Raw genomic sequence first — 16,720 nt, 5'->3', positions numbered from 1 at the left:
CTAACATCCTTAATAATGCACGTCTGTACTGTAAGGAAATTCCTGTTTTTGCATGATCTTCCCCAAAGTTTTAGGCTGGTGCTGCTGGTTTTTCAACTCTGAGTGAACTGAGGCCGGCAAACCAGACTTCACTGCCAGTGTCTAACCCCTTATAGAGTGTAGGTTGAATTGGTTGCCCCCAGTTAGCATAAGCTGACTTACTTAGAAGTCCCTAGTAAATGGCACTAAGGGTACCTAGGGCATGTAAAACAGACTGTCACCCAGGCCTGCAGCAGTGGTTGTACCACGCCATGTGGGACAAAGTTCAAAATGGCTACAGCTTGCAACTGCAGCCTGGAAGAGCAGTTTTAAGTGATAATTAGATTTTTCCATTTAAACCAATAGCAAAGCCCCCCACTTCCATTAACAATATATGTAAGTCTCCCCTAAGGACTGCCTAGGGAGCCCCGAGGAAGGGAGCTATATATTATTAAGTAGAAGATATGCTTTTAATCTGTCCTGACAGTGTCTCTTCAAAATTGACATTTTGCCCATTGAATAGCACCAAATTACTGGCTAAACCCTCAGTCTGTCTACTTCTGAATGGGACTACTAAAATGGATACTTCAAGGTCTGAAATTAATTGTTGAGTTAAACTGGACTTGATTCCCAAGTCGAATTTAATGTCACTTTTAAGGAAAGGCAACTGTTAGAAAGATGCCTTTTTGTTGCCCAGTTTGTCCAGTGGCCTCACACGGTCGTTGGTGACCAGACAGATTTCAGCCCTCCTAGGGAGTTGTGAGAGTGACTCCCAGACTTAAGAACAATAGTAGCCTGTTACCTCCCCCTTGTGGTAGGCCACTCAGGGTGCTGGCTAAAAAAGTGAGCTTCAGAGGCAAAGTCGACTTTGGTGTGCACATGGTGATCACATTCCTGAGTAGGGGTGGGCGGAACTTGTGTATTTTAAATCCTCGTAGTTACATGAAAAAGGACGTGAGATTCTTCAGAGTTCCCCTAACAGGTGGGATTAGGCACACCATGCTGCTCTCGCTGATTTTTATTGACGGGAGAGGGTTCCGTGCTGAAAAATCAGGGTGAGCGGTACCATACAGTGCACCAGAGGATGCTGCTTCTCGAGTTGATTTTGCTGCAGCTCAACTAGATTTTCTACTTGAGCAGCAGCATTCTGCCACGAAGGGTTGTGTCTACACATGTTGGGGAAATGTCCCCAGGTGCCCTCCTACCGACCGGAAATCACTCTAACGGATGCCAAATCTCACTTGCGCTTGACAACTTACTGTTGGCTTGCCACGCATGAGAAAAAACTCCACCATGCAATGGCTTGCAGAATTTGGGTGGAACTCCATGTTGCATCTGTAACATGGAGTGGCCAAAACCAAGGACCATTGATCGCCAAGCAGAGTTTATCACCCATCCCTACTCCTGAGGTGTTGCCCCTTTGTTCAGGTAGACAGGCTGTCAGCAGGAATAGATAGGGGAGACAAACCATAGCCCAAACGTGTTTTCCTGTGGGCCTGTAACCCACTGGTAGCCATGCCTATAGGGTGGGATATTAAGCTCCTAACATTCAAGGAAGAGTGCTGAGATCTTGGGAGTGGGCAGAATAGTGTACCCTGGAATTGTTCGAAGCCAAACAGATCCAGAAGTCATCACCAGGTGGGAACGATCCAGGTATCCCATTGGCTAGTGACTGCCTCATCCCCCCAGGGCACTTTCTGGGCATAAATAAGCACCCCTTGCTCCCTGAACCTCAGACCACTACAGCAGTGATGAGAGGATCAAAGAAGGACTGCCATGCTGACTCCTGGACCTAGCAACGAGAGGCTGCACCATCTGCTGCAGCGTATTGGGCTAGCAAAGAGAGCACTGTGTTTCTGGCTCCTGGCTTGAGGTAAAGTCACTCCAGATTCCAAGACGAAAGTAGTGACTCCAAGCGTTAGTCAGCTGTTCTCCAGCACCAGGGCGATCAAAGCTTAAGTAGCCCAGCTTTGCAAGCCAGTAGCCACTTTTGGAGAATTGCCACTTGCTACTGCTGGGCACCCAGAGATACCAATCCTCGACAGCCAAAAGTTGCAACTAAGTCTGCCAGCCTCTGGAGTGTCATCTGAGTACAGATTTGTCACCCAATAAGGACACTAGCCTCTTCCAAAGGATACCACTAGAATCACTGTGAATGGAGATCAATAGCCCTGCAGCAGCTGGCATTCTGTTGGCTCAGAGTAATTTGAGGGACCCCAACCTCTGTGGCTAAAGACACCACCTGATCCATGGACTGAGGAGTAACTGCAAGGACACCCCCATAGACCACACAGCACCCAAGGCATCCTTGAGCATTCTCCATTTCCTGCATCCTCAGCCTCAGGATCACTTACTTAAAGTCTATTGCAGTTATGGTGTAAAATACAGAACTGGACTGGAGAATGCTTTGGTGACCAGGTAACTGTCCAAATACTCCTTAGCGGTCCCCCTGACTTTCTCCCTGCTAGATGTGGTCACCCTAATCATGCTTAAGTAGTCTAGCACAACTCTGTCAAACTTTAAAAAAGTTTTCGAATTTTATGATTACCAATATTGTATGCAGTTATGACTAAAAGAACTGTGATTTACATTTACTTTAAAAATCTATACCCCTTGAACTGTCTGGTGGATTTTGCTCATCTTGGTCTCTAAAGAATTGTAAAAATATAACTTATTTTCGTAAAATAGTGTTGGATTTATTTTGTGTTCTGTGACTTTCGTATTTCGTTGTTTGGTGTTTCTAGCACTAATTCCTTTGTTTAAGCCTTGTTGCTTGATGCTGCAGTTACCCAGGGTTGAGCTAAAGGTTTTGCACTTTACCCTGACTGGACTCAAGACAGTTATTCCAAGTGTATTACATGGTAAAGTTGCACAACCTTACCATATAATACATCCAAATCCTCACATGGCCTAATAGGTATAACCATTATGTATTCACTTTACCTTATCCTGTCTTCACATATCTACTCCTTTATAAGAACAGAGATCAACCAGTATTGAATATGCTGAGGTCAATCCCTCCTTTCCCCCTAAGGGTTCACCTCCCTAGCTAGCTCAACGTTTGTGAAGAGGATCGGAATATAAGGGAAACACGGGATAAGGGAAAGAGAGAACCAACAACTCACTCCTGCAGGTTGGCTGATGGAATGCACAAACAGGAATAATATAGAAAAGCATCTTTGACACATATTCATGGTTCTGTAACTTCCCTTCCTTTGCAGACAAGGCACAGTTAGTAGGGAAAGCAGCAAAAGCAAAGACAGTTATTGAATATATTCAAAATATATAGGTACATTGCTTTCGGTTTAGAGGATGACTTAAGCCAGTGCAGAGTATAAGTGGCCTATAACTAGCCTCCATGTGAATCTCGATTCCGGCCCAAGAGCTGAAAAAGGTTGGAATGACACTGCAGTACATATAGGGAAAGATCTTGTGAGTAAGGAGACAAAGACTCTATTAAAATGATGATTGCTCCTATTCTTATCTACACACTTTCTATGCTACCCGTCCATATTCCTGCTCTATATTTCAAACGTCTTGACTCCTCCATCTCTAAATTTCTTTTGAAAGGCAAAAAGTCTAGAATCTCTCTCTTCTCTCTTCACAGATCCAAATCCAATGGTGGTGTTAATTTCCCTGACTTCCGTCTAGATCATAAATCCTTCTCCCTTCGTCAAGCTTCACGTTGGCTTTCACGTGAAACCTCCCCTTTCTTCCCTCTCTGGCTCTCTATTGAACATACCTTCCTGTCCCCTTTCTCTTTTGAAAAGCGACTCCAATTTTCCTCAAAATCCCCTTATTCTTTTCCATTATTTAAATATATCTCTTCCCTTCTACGACCTTTATTCACATTCTCTGTCCCCTCCGTTCCTTCTGCCCTTAGGTTTCCAATGACCGCTATTTTGACCCTTAAAGAGGAAAAGCGAGAAAGGGAAATAGGAGACAGATAAAGTCTGTGATATAAAAAGAAGAGAGACGGAGTGAGAGAAGCAGAGCGAGAAACCTTCAAGGATTTGAGCCAGAGTCTATCCCAAAGGGAAGTAGGCCAAACACAGCCTAGATCAGCTTCCCAGAAGAGTTCAACTTTAAATTTAGGACAATCCGGGTTAGGAAAAGAAAATAATTTGTATACAAGAGACGCTTTAGGAAGGGTAGAAAGTAACGCCAAGAGAGAAGAAGGGGGAGTGAGGGATAGCGTGAGAGACAGAGAATAATAACGCTCGAGATTCATTCCCATAAGAAGGGTATATTTATGCAAGAAGGAACGAGGGCAAGAAAATTTAAGTTGGAAAAGTGGAAACGAACAAGGAGTGGTACCATCAAAGATCTGATGAACCCATATAATACCCTTTCGTCTCCAAGAGGTCCAAAAGATAGGTCTATTGTTAATAAGAATAAGCAAATTGTACCAAATGGGTTGTTGTAAAAAGAAATCAGGGGAAGTAGCTGAAAGGGAGAATAAAGGTCGTAGAAGGGAAGAGATATATTTAAATAATGGAAAAGAATAAGGGGATTTTGAGGAAAATTGGAGTCGCTTTTCAAAAGAGAAAGGGGACAGAAAGGTATGTTCAATAGAGAGCCAGAGAGGGAAGAAAGGGGAGGTTTCACGTGAAAGCCAACGTGAAGCTTGACGAAGGGAGAAGGATTTATGATCTAGACGGAAGTCAGGGAAATTAACACCACCATTGGATTTGGATCTGTGAAGAGAGAAGAGAGAGATTCTAGACTTTTTGCCTTTCAAAAGAAATTTAGAGATGGAGGAGTCAAGACGTTTGAAATATAGAGCAGGAATATGGACGGGTAGCATAGAAAGTGTGTAGATAAGAATAGGAGCAATCATCATTTTAATAGAGTCTTGTCTACCCCACCATGAAAGAAAAAGTGGATTCCAAGAGGAGAATAAATGGTCAATACGCGAGAGGACAGCGGACATATTTAATTTGACAGAGGAAGTGATAGAGTTAGAGAACCAAATCCCAAGATATTTAATCTTGGTACTATTCCAGGCAAAACCTGTGGAAGAGAAAAGATGAGGGAGACAGAACTTCGTTAAAGGGAGAATTTCTGTCTTATCCGAATTAATCTTATATCCATATACAAGGGAAAACTCATCAAATTCGGCTAATAAAGGAGGAATGGAGGATTCCAGGTCTGAAATGAACAAAAGGATATCGTCAGTGTATGCAGAGAGTTTTAATTGGTTTTCTCCATAGGGGAAACCAGAGATAGAAGTATTCTGGCGAATGGAGGACAAAAAGGGTTCAAGAGCCAAATCAAAAAGGAGTGGAGAGAGAGGAAAACCTTGACGAAAACCTCTTTGAAGAGTGAAAGAAGAAGAGAGATGACCATTAACAAGAACAGAAGCTTTGGGAGAGGAATATAATAAAGATACAAGAGATATAAATTTGGGACCAAAACCATGCCAAGTAAGAGAAGCGAATAAGAAGGACCACTCTACCCGATCAAAAGCTTTTTCAGCGTCAACTGAAATGGCAGCCAAGGGGAACGACAGAGAGGGAGCCTTATTCAGGATATTGAGAAAAAGACGAGAGTTATCAGAAGTAAGCCTACCTTTGATAAAACCACATTGCTCTTTGCCGACGAGATGTGGTATAAAAGAGTCCAATCGTAAAGCAAGTAATTTGGCAAAGAGTTTATAGTCAACATTAACTAACGAAATAGGACGATAATTTTTGCAAAACTTCGGGTTCCCTGCCCTCCTTCGGAATCAAACAGATGGTCTTGTCTTGAAAAGTGCCCGCAGCAGAACCCGAAGAAGCAAAAGACTGAAAAAGTGTTAATAGCTTGGGCAGAAGAAGATCTGAAAAATTTAAATAGAATTCCACTGGAAAACCATCAGGACCAGGAGTTTTACCTTTAGTAAGGGAAGAGAGAGCTGCAGAAAGTTTGTGAATAGTAAGATCGAGATCAAGGGAGGTAAAATTAAGATGAGGCATAGATGGTTTAGGAAGTTTCTCAAAGTAGGAATAAAGCATAGACGAAGAAGGAGGAGATTCTGGAGTGTAAAGTTGCTGGTAGAAAAGTTGGAATTGGTCAAGAATCTTGTCGGTCTCATGAAGGAGAGTATTATCAGATGAGAAAATAGATTCAATACAAGTAAGTTTCTTGTGGGCTTAAAGATATTAGCCAAAGGTTTTCCAGATTTATTATAACCACCGTAATACCGTGCACTACTCCGAAGAAGTATAGAGGAAGCATTATCCGTAGAAAGTTTGTTAAACGAAATTTTGGCGCGCAAAAGATCTGGTGACATACATTTAGCATAAGAGGTATAGAATTGATGTTCCAACTTTTTTATATGGGCGAGAGAAGATTTCTGTTTCTGAAGAAATTGTTTCTTTTTCCATGAAACAAAGTCGATAATAAATCCTCTTTGCGTGGCTTTGAAAGAGTCCCAAAGAGTATGGGGAGGAATATCAGGGGTAGAGTTGGTGAGAAAGAAATCGTCGGAAAAAGCACGGAAGGAAGAGGAGAAGTTAGGATCGGAAAGAAGTGAAGGATTGAAACACCACCAGGAGGACTTAGGGTGAGGGGGGAGCAGGTCAATATCTGTAATAACGGGAGCATGATCTGAAATTACAAAAGGCTCAATAGAGGAAGAAACAAGATTCTGAGTGAGAGGTTGAGAGAGAAAAATGTAATCCAGCCTAGAGGCGGACGCATGAGGGTGTGAGAAAAAAGAGCAATCAAGAGTGTCTGGATGCGTGAGTCGCCAGGAGTCTGAAAGGTTTGTTTGGGATACAGTGTCCAGAAATCGCTTATGGGGCTTGTGAGGAACAAAGCGAACAGTGGACTTACGGTCCAGAAACGGATCAACATTTTGATTACAATCACCACCTAAAAAGAAGAAATCATCTTTGTGTTGTGTACATTTGCTCATAATGACCGGCCAAAACAAACAATCGGGTTGAGTAGGACCATAAACATTGAACACAGTTAAGGGAATAGAATTAAGCAATACTTTAACCAAAATCCAGCGACCCTCCGAATCCTTTTCCTCCAGTAAAACTTTACATTTGAGCTTTTTATGAATCAAAATGGCAACTCCATTCTTTTTATTATCCGTTGGCGAAAATAAAACATTACCCACCCAATTCCTTTTCAATTTAAGGGATTCAACATCATTGAGATGAGTTTCTTGTAAAAGAACAATATCAGGGGTATAGGAAGATAAGTGGGAGAGTACCCTCTGTCTTTTAATGGGATTAATAAAACCATTTACATTCCATGAAATAACTCTAAATTGTCAACCAGAGTAAATATGATAAATAAAATTCTAGAAACCGGAACATTGCAAATACAATGGAAAAATTAAAAAACATGTGAAAAACAACTTGCAAAAGAAAGAAACGTGCAGGAAAATAGAGAAAGAACAATAAACGCCTCAAAAGAAGAAAAGGTAAAAGAAAATGATGACGAGGAAGAAGTCAGGAAAAAAGAAGTCTAAGAGGAAAAAAAAAAGTAAGATGAGAAAAAAGAAGTCAAGGGTCAGAGAAAGGAAACCAAAACTCAAAGAGACGAAAAAAAGAGTGGAAAAAGAGAAAGAATGGAAAAAGAGGGAAAAAGGGAAAGAGAGAGAATAGAAGAGACAGTACAAATCCAAAAGAACGACTGAAGCAAACATACCTTAGGGGTACAAACAAATAGGAGGGGGGACCATGGCGACACCCGACAAGACGAACCGCTCGAAGGGAGAGGACTCCACCAGACCAGGAAAGGAACTTGGAGGAAAGAAACTACTACACGAAGTGAGGGAGGAACACATCGGGAACGTGTATACGGATGAACGAAAGAGACAAGAAGTAAATTAAACACAGGCAATATGCAAGCATAACAAAGAGAGAAAAAAAACACCAATACCCTATAACATGACAGAGCAACTGGAAAAACATCATAACAATATAACATAGAGAGATAGAACATATAATATCACAACATCATCAGTAGGATGTAGATCCAACAAAAGAGGAAACAAAAAAAAGAAAACAGTCAATCAGCCCGTCGGGGGAGAAGATTGGAGTGTATCTGGATGAAATTCTTGAGTTCACCAGGATCTTGAAAGGACAACGTCTGGTTGTGATGTGTAACCTTGAAGGTGCAGGGGTGGAATAAACCATAACGGGCACCAAGAGAGCCTAATGGAGCACGGAGACTAAGGAATTCCTTTCACCTGGAGGCAGTAGCATTGGAAACATCCTGGGCAAGGAACACTCTTTGCCCCAACCAGGATACATTACGTTTGGATCGGGCTGCAGATAGAACAGTAAGAAGATCTGTGAACTTCAGGAACAGAATAATGACTCCCCGGGGGTTTAGATGAAGTAGAAGATCTGGGACCAAGTCTGTGAGCTCTCTGGATCGATAGAGAACTTGAAGAAGGCATATCCAAGAGCTTTGGGAGAAAAGAGGTAAAGAACGCAACAGGGTCGTCACCCTCCAATGCCTCTGGAAGGCCATAAATACGAAGATTGTTTCATCTATTCCTGTTTTACAAATCTTCAGTGTGCTGCTGTAAGGCCAGGGCTGATTTTTCTAAGGAGAAGATGCGCTGAGCTTGCGACGGAATCTCCATAACCTGCTGTTCTACAGAAGATATTCTATTGTCCATAGACGTCCATTTCTCTTTTAATAGCTGCATTTCATTATTGGTAGACTCCACAAATGGGCGTAAAGCTCCTATTTCCTCTAAAATTATTTCCATGGAGATGGGAGACGAAGGTTTGTCCGGAGACGGAGGATCCTGTTTGAGGCGTTCTAAAGAAGTAGTTGGAGGTGACGCCTTAGAGGACACAGTCTGAGCAGAAGAAGAGCGGTTTGGAGCAGCGCCCGCCATTGGTGGTATGACAGAAGACGTATCAGAAGATAAGGACGTCGAGTTTTGTGAAGATTTTGATGAAGTGAAAACAAATATGGGTTGACGCAGTCGCCCATAAGACATTGAAGCGTGTGACAGCAAAGGCAGGAGAAACCGTCTCAAAGAAATGAATGAGGCAACGATATGGAAAACAGTGAGGGAATTCACCTCAGCAAGCGCATGTTGAAGAAAAAGAAAAAAAAAGAGAACTGTCAATACACCAGAGAGGCGTCTCTCATACAAGGGTGGCACAAAGCAAAAATATGCCCCTAGTTACACAGGAGAGACATTAAGATAATGCACTGGTATCAGTAGGGTTAAAAGTCTGCAGGCATAAAAAAGCACAAGATTAAGGTCAGAGGCAAGGTCTCCATGAAGGGAAGGTAAATAGATTGAGCCATGCGGACCATGCAGGTAAGTTCAAAAACATTGAAGGAATGCTCCTGGCAGCGCTACAGGCAGGCAACACAAAATGGCTGGAGGGGCCATTTAAGGGAAAAACGTCATACTGAGAACACACGGAAAGCTCACCGTAGGTGAAGTAATGAAGGCAAAGGAAGCAGGACCCAGTGTCAGACAGTGATAGTCTGCATCAGGGGACCCAAGTTGAGCGGCAAAACCATCCGGCAGACAAGCGCTGAGATGGCTCTGAGGAAGCCGCGGCTCGTGAGTCAGCATCTCAAAATGGCTGCCGTAAGTAGCTCGAATATCCCGTAGGCAGGAGCTCAGCAGAGACGAGGCAGGAGGCGCCCAGGAGCAGCCATCAAAGTCCTGGCAGGTTCTGATATGCAGGAAAGCAATCTGCAATGAAAACATCTCCCGCACTGCGCAGCTAGGTAAAAGAACGCATCCTAGCACGGCGGAGCTCCACAACTACTCGGCCATCCTGAGTGGCGTCGAAGCCACGCCCCCATGCAAGTAGTTTGTTAATCCAAAGAAAAGTGTAGCGTCTTTAACATTTAATCCATTTTTGCTGTTGAGGTCTGTATGTAAATGAAGGTTATCCGCAATTACAGTCTCACTGATTATTTGTTGATATTTCGGCATGCTAATGAATTCTGACCACCTGCTTCAGAACACAAAGGCATTCCTGACTTCCTGTTTTTTAAAGTGACTTTCTAGATCTGTAGCAATAGAAATACACGAATGTGCACACATTAGATAAAATAAATATCTATATAAACTATATAATATTGATGTCAAGACTCATAAAGAATACAAAGCTGATAGTCATTTGAAAAGAAACAGCTCTTAATGGCATGTCTTTTTCATGTGCCTACACCGTCCGGCTTCAGGTAAATAGCTCAAAATTAAGCAGAGGGAAGAGAATATTGAAAATATAGCGGTCATGATTTAATCATACCTAATACTAGAACAAGATAACCTCATATTCCAAAGGTTCAATGTCAACTGAGGGTGTGTGGCATTTATTTTGTATTTAATTATTAATGTTTAATGTTTAAGGATTTCTAAAGCGCATGGCTGCCCGTAAGCGTCCCAGCGCTGACAGTAGAAACAAGCGGAAACAGGAGAAAGGAAGTTACGGGTACAGCCAAGTCTTTAAGAGTTTCCGGAAGGGAAGGAGGTTGGGTTGGGCACATAGGTCAAGAGGGAGTGAGTTCCGCAGTTTAGAAGCGTTGTATGAAAAACACCGGCCTCCAGACCGCGTCCTCTTGAACCTGGGCGGCAAGGTCAGATGGAGGTTCGTGGATCGGAGGGTTCTGGAAGTAGTATATGGGACGATGAGGTCTTTGAGGATAGGTGGAGCTTTCCCATGAAGTATTTTGTGGGTTAGGCAGAGGGCCTTGAAATGCACTCTTTCCAGTACGGGCAGCCAATGCAGTGCTCTGATGGCCGGTTTGGCCGAGCAACGATTCTTGGTGTCAGTCAGAATCTGGGCAGCAGCGTTTTGCACTACCTAGAGCCTGGCTGTCACTTTCTTCGGTGCACCAAGGTAGAGGGCATTTCCGTAGTCCAATCTGGACAATATTAGGACCTGGATTAGGAGCTTCCTCGACTGAAAGGGGAGCAACAGAAGAATCTTACGGGAGGTACGGAGGAGACCATAACAGGCTCCAGCCGTTTTCCTTGCTTGGGTGTTCAAGGTGAGGTCCTGGTCCAGCCAAATCCCGAGGCTTTTGATATCGGATTTGGGGGTTGGGGGCAAGCCCATGCAAGGGGGCCACAAGGACTCTGGGCGGAAATGAGGCTGGTTGCCCATCACCATTATCTCTGTTTTGTCACTGTTAAGTTTCAGATGGGACCTGTCCATCCAGCTGACTATATCTCCTAGACAGGAATACAAATCGATGGTGGGATTTTCCTGATGGCTGAGAGATACTACAAGTTGGGTATCATCCGCGTATGTCAGAAGTTTAATACCATACGGGGTGACAATTTTTCGAGGGGAGACATGTACACGTTGAAGAGCGTAGGGCTCAAAGAAGAGCCCTGCGGCACTCCGCAGTGTATTGGGGTCTCTTTGGAGATGTAATTGCCCTCCGCCACCTGGAAGGAGCGGCTGTGTAGAAAAGATCTTAGCCAGGATAGGGCAGGCCCTGAGAGACCAAGGTCCCTGAGCCACTAAACCAATGTATGGTGGTTGACGGTGTCGAAGGCCGCACTTAGATCCAGGAGGATCACTGTCACTGATCCTCCTGCATCGATGATCTTCCTGGCCTCTTCGACAACCGCCACCATCGCGGTTTCAGTGCCCTGACCCGGACGAAAACCTGTCTGTGAGTGTTTAAGCAGTTCATTGGATTCCAGGTAGTTGGACAACTGGCGGTTGATAAATTTTTCTGCCATCTTACTGATGCTTGGAAGAAGAGAGATCGGCCTGAAGTTAGTCAGGTTTAGGCGGTCAAGGTTAGTTTTTTTTAGTAGGGCCTTGACCACCGCCTTCTTCCAGCTAGGGGGCACCGTTCCCTCTGCTAGCGAGGCATTGATCACATTCACCATCGGAGCAAGGATGCTAGGTGCTACCAGTTTTAAGATCTTAACAGGGGCTGGATCAAGCGGGCAGCCACTCTTGAGTGATTGTAAGATGGGAGACAGGGTGTCCTCGCTGATAGGGGTGTACATGTCTAGTCCTATATTTAGGTTCTGCGCCTGTGTCGGACATAGATGTGAGAGGTCCGCAGAATCGAGAGGAGGGAGTTGATGCAGGATGTTTTGGATCTTTTGATCAAAGAAAGTAGCTAACTCGTTGCAATGATTGTCCGAGAGGTCACCCGTGCATGTGGGCTCCGGGGTTTTTAAAAGCTTTTTCACAATTTGAAAGGTTTCTCTCGACGAGCAAGAGGCAGTTCTAATTTTTTCATCAAAGAAGGCTATTTGCGCAGCTTTAAGGGCTTTTTTGAAATTAAGGATAGCCAGTTTATAGGCCCTCTTCCTGTTAGGGTCAAAGTCCTTCCTCCACACTCTTTCAGACCTCTTACAGAGTTTTTTCAGGAGGCGGACCTCGTGAGTAAACCATGGCAAGGTGTTTTTCACCCAAGGTTTCAGATAAGGTTTTTTGGGGAGGACGGTGTTAAGGGAATTTTTGATCCAGGAAGAAAGCTTGGCATCCGCTGCTGCGGAGTCTGCCTCATAGTTAGGCAAAGAGAGCTCCAGGACATGCTTCCATTTGCCAGTGTCCAATTTAGCCCAGGGACGTGAGAGTCTACCAGGAGCTTACTTGGGAGGCGGAATGGTCGGGATCCACCAGCTAAAAGGGATAAGCAGGTGATCGGACCATGGTAATGGGATTGGTGCTCTCACTTTGAAGTCAGGGATATTACAAAAGATGGGACCCAGCAGATGCCCAAGTGTGTGCGTGGGTTGATCGTTCCCTAAATGGAGTTGATGAATTGCTAGGTCTAGAAGCAGTTCCGAGGCAGTGCTGTCATTACTGTTGTCGAAGTGGATATTTAGGTCCCCAAGAATCAGGAAATTGGGCAGGGTGCTGGCTATAGCCATGGAGGTTTCCAAGAGAGAGCTACAGATCTGTCCCAAGGCCCCTGGGGGGCAGTAAATAAGAACTCTCGAGAGGGAATTACATGTAGACATTTGGATGGTGAAATGAGCGTTTTCGCAGTCAGAGAGGGGGCTGTCGTGGAATCGACACAAGAGATGGTCTCTATGAATTATAGCTATCCCTCCACGCCTTCCCTTTGCCCTATCCAAGTGTTGGATGAGGAAGCCTTGAGGCAACGCTTGAACAATGTCCGAGTCGGAATCTTTTGAGAGCCATGTTTCTGTGAGAAATAGAATCTCCAATTGTAGCTCCTCTAAAAGCATGTGGATTTCCTGGGCATGTTTAGGCAAAGATCGGCAGTTTACCAGGGCCATGTTGATGACAGTCTGGGCAGAGTGGCCGGTCTTAGAAGGGGCAAGTTTGAATGGGCAATGGAGACAATGGTTGCAAGGGCCATCAACTCTAATGGAGTGGGCGCAGAGGGACCGGGGGGGCTGGTTCAATTGGCCCAGGAATTCTCTGGAGTAAGATAACCTATTATGGTGGGGAGAGTCCATGGGGCCGAGCCCTTGGCCCGTCATGGCGCGGACGGGCGCAGACCGGCTTACCTCTGGCGCACATCCGGCGCGCCATCGTTCCACCCGCTGCGCTCGTCTGCTGCGCGTCCGGCGAGGAGGGGGCATTTTGTAGTGTGAGGGCCTAAATCGCACGCAACACTAGAGCGCCAACGGATCCTTCCCCAAGATGGGGCCTGTGCAAAATGCTGTTTGCTTGCCTCGTCCTGCGGTCCAGGAGACCCCAAGTCGGCCACCAAGGAGCGTGTGACCTCGGGAGGATCACGAGGAGGTTCGGGGTAGGTGAATTAGCTTTTTTACAAAATGTGTCCAAATCACACAACTTTCGAAGTAATTTTAAAATCGTTGCTAAAATACAGTAAATCACAGTGAAGATAATTTAAAAAAAATGTAAGCCCTTGGCTCCCGGCTTCCGCCTCAGGAGTCGCGTGTGTCTATCAATGAGGCTTTGTCTTGCAGTCCGCCCTATATGTAGTGTGAGGGCCTAAATCGTCCGCAACACTAGAGCGCCGACCGATCCCTCCCCAAGATGGTGCCTGTGCAAAACGCTGTTTGCTTGTCTCGTCCCGCGGTCCAGGAGACCCCAAGTCGGCCACCAAGGAGTGTGTGACCTCGGGAGGATCACGAGGAGGTTCGGGGTAGGTGAATTCTCTTTTTTACACGATGTGTCCAAATCACACAACTTTCGAAGTAATTTTAAAATCGTTTGCTAAAATACAGTAAATCACAGTGAAGAAATTTTTTTTTAAATGTAAGCCCTTGGCTCCCGGCTTCCGCCTCGTGAGTCGCGCGTTTCTATCAAGTCGTACATTTACTTCTAGTCTTATAATCATTTAAAATGTTACAAAGTGCTGTAATTATTATGCTTTTTTATTAAGATATCCGCTTTCTTAAATTAAACATGTGGATTATTTAGATATAGATGTCAAAATAGAAAGTGCAGATTTATTCATGTAATTGTTCATTACAACACGATAATCAAGTCTGCTTGAATATATTCATGTAATTCTGCATAAAGCAAATCCTCAGTTCTCTTGGTTGTTTTGAATGACAAACAAAGTTTAATGGAAACTGATTATTTCTAGGCCTCGGTGTAAAATTCCGCTCAGCTCGCAGAGTTTGTAGAAGTCAGGAACTCCATGCTTTGTGGAGAATGCGGCGGATCCAATAAATTCCACTTTCGGCCTTGTGGTGGAATTTTTTTTCCATTGGCACACTCGAGTCTTGCTTTTGCGTGCGATGGTGAGTGTGATGAGAGTTGCCAGGTGCTCATGAGCGCCCGGAGATTTTCCAGCCACTTTCGAGCTCTTATGAGATTTGCAGGCCGCTAGTGTGCCTTCCTGCCACACTGGCGACTTCCGGCACCTTTTTGTGACGTTAGCGAGTGAGAATGACCGCAGCTGCCCTTAAGGCAGATTCTCTCCTCGAGAAGCAGCTAAATCTACTTGAAAAGGCATTTTCCAGTTAATATTCTTCTCCAACGTACCATTAAAGTTGTTTTTTAGTGTGAGAAGGTTTATTTTTTATTTTTATTTCAACAAGGAGGAAGTATCCCAGAGTCTCCAGTTTCCTGTTCCTGTCCAACAGGCATCTCACAGTACTTTCTACATCTCCTGGTCACTTTTCATTTGGATTTGGGCTGGATGGATCACTCTCTTTGTCTGCTGCATACATACTTTTGGATTTAAGGACTTTGGTTTTGTGATAACAGAAATTTGAATACTGTTGTATAAGGGTATTGTTTGTTTGATAGACGGTAGGCACCATGATTTATTGGTACTTTTATTCAATGTTTTTACTTTATTGTGGTGGGCGGGGTCTATATATTTTTTGTATTTCATTTTTATTCTTTTGTAAAGGAAAAATATTGCACAGTTCAGTACATTTTCTCTATGTTTTTTTAGAATATTTGCAATACTACTTTAATTTACTATGTGGCCAATACTAGTAATGGGTGCATGAAACAACAACATCTGCATCTGTGGTGTCTGTTGAATTGAAACATCATTTAGGCCAGGGATGGCAACTGAAATAAATGGGGAAAAAAATTTGGGAGTGTCTCATTTTTTTTTCCTGCAAAAATTGTACAAGTGTGGTAATATATAGTTGAAGCCTTTCGAGGATGTGTGTTGCTATAACATTTTATAGCTTGAATAATTTTTGTTTCTGGAATTGCTGAATTAATGCATTTTCTTCAGCATTACCATGCCTCCTTTGTCTGGCTGGTGTGTTTGTGTCTTTGCTATAGACCACCATTTGACTTTGTTCCCCCATGTCATGTGGCCACGGGCCATGTTCTATATACGATGTCCATAGGCCTGCATGTGCTCTTTGTTTTCCATGTCTCCTTTCTTGTTGATTTACCATGTGGCTGGTGGCTATTTTGTTAAGCCAGTCAGTGCACTTTTTGCCAAAGGACTGCATGTGTTCTTTGTTGTTGCCATGCCTCCTTGCTTGCTTGTTTGACCATGTGGCCACTTTATGTAGCCAGTCACTGTGCCTTTTGCCATGGGTCTGCATGTGTTCTTTATTGTTGTCATGTATCCATGCTTGCATGTTTGACCATGTGGCCTTTGGCCATTTTGTGTAGCCAGCCAATGTGCTTTTTGCCATAGGCCTGCAATGTGCTCTTTGTTGTGGCCACCCCTCCTTGCTTGCTGTTGTTGTTTGACCATGTGGCCGATGGTCATTTTGTTTAGTCAGCCACTGTGCTATTCCTATAGGCCTGCACGTGTTCTTTGTGATGGCCATGCCTCCTTGCTTGCTTGTGTGACCATGTGGACGGTGGTCATTTGGTGTATCCAGCCAGTGTGCATCATGCCATAGGCTGGTACAAAAGGGGGTGGTGATGGACGGAGCATCTGTATCAATCAAACACTCACACCCAGTCAAAAGATCTGGGTTTAATCCATCACCGTTCTTTAGCCCACTCTGCCACCCAAGTTCAGACATGGCTATATGCAAATCAGTCTGACCCTGTGCCCCATGGAAACAGTTCAGCCCGAACTGCCAAGCCATGTCTTCCCTGGACTGGAAACAAGCTTCCGAGGACCGGTTTCTGGCATTCCCATAGGCCTGCATGTTTTCTTTGTTGGCTGATCATTTGGTAGGTGGCCACATTTGTTTCTAGTTTCAAAGCCATTTTCTATGGAGAATGATAGGAGAGGCCTAGCCTTTTTGTTTGTGTTAATTTTTTTAACTTTTCCCTGCTATCAGTGTAATAATTTACTTGAGACCAGTTACTCACAGTAAATGTATTGTATATTATGATTACACACAGTGTTTTATTTTATA

This window comes from Lissotriton vulgaris, chromosome 11 (assembly GCF_964263255.1).
Source record: "Lissotriton vulgaris chromosome 11, aLisVul1.2, whole genome shotgun sequence".
NCBI lineage: Eukaryota > Metazoa > Chordata > Amphibia > Caudata > Salamandridae > Lissotriton > Lissotriton vulgaris.
Note: the sequence above shows the minus strand (reverse complement) of the source record.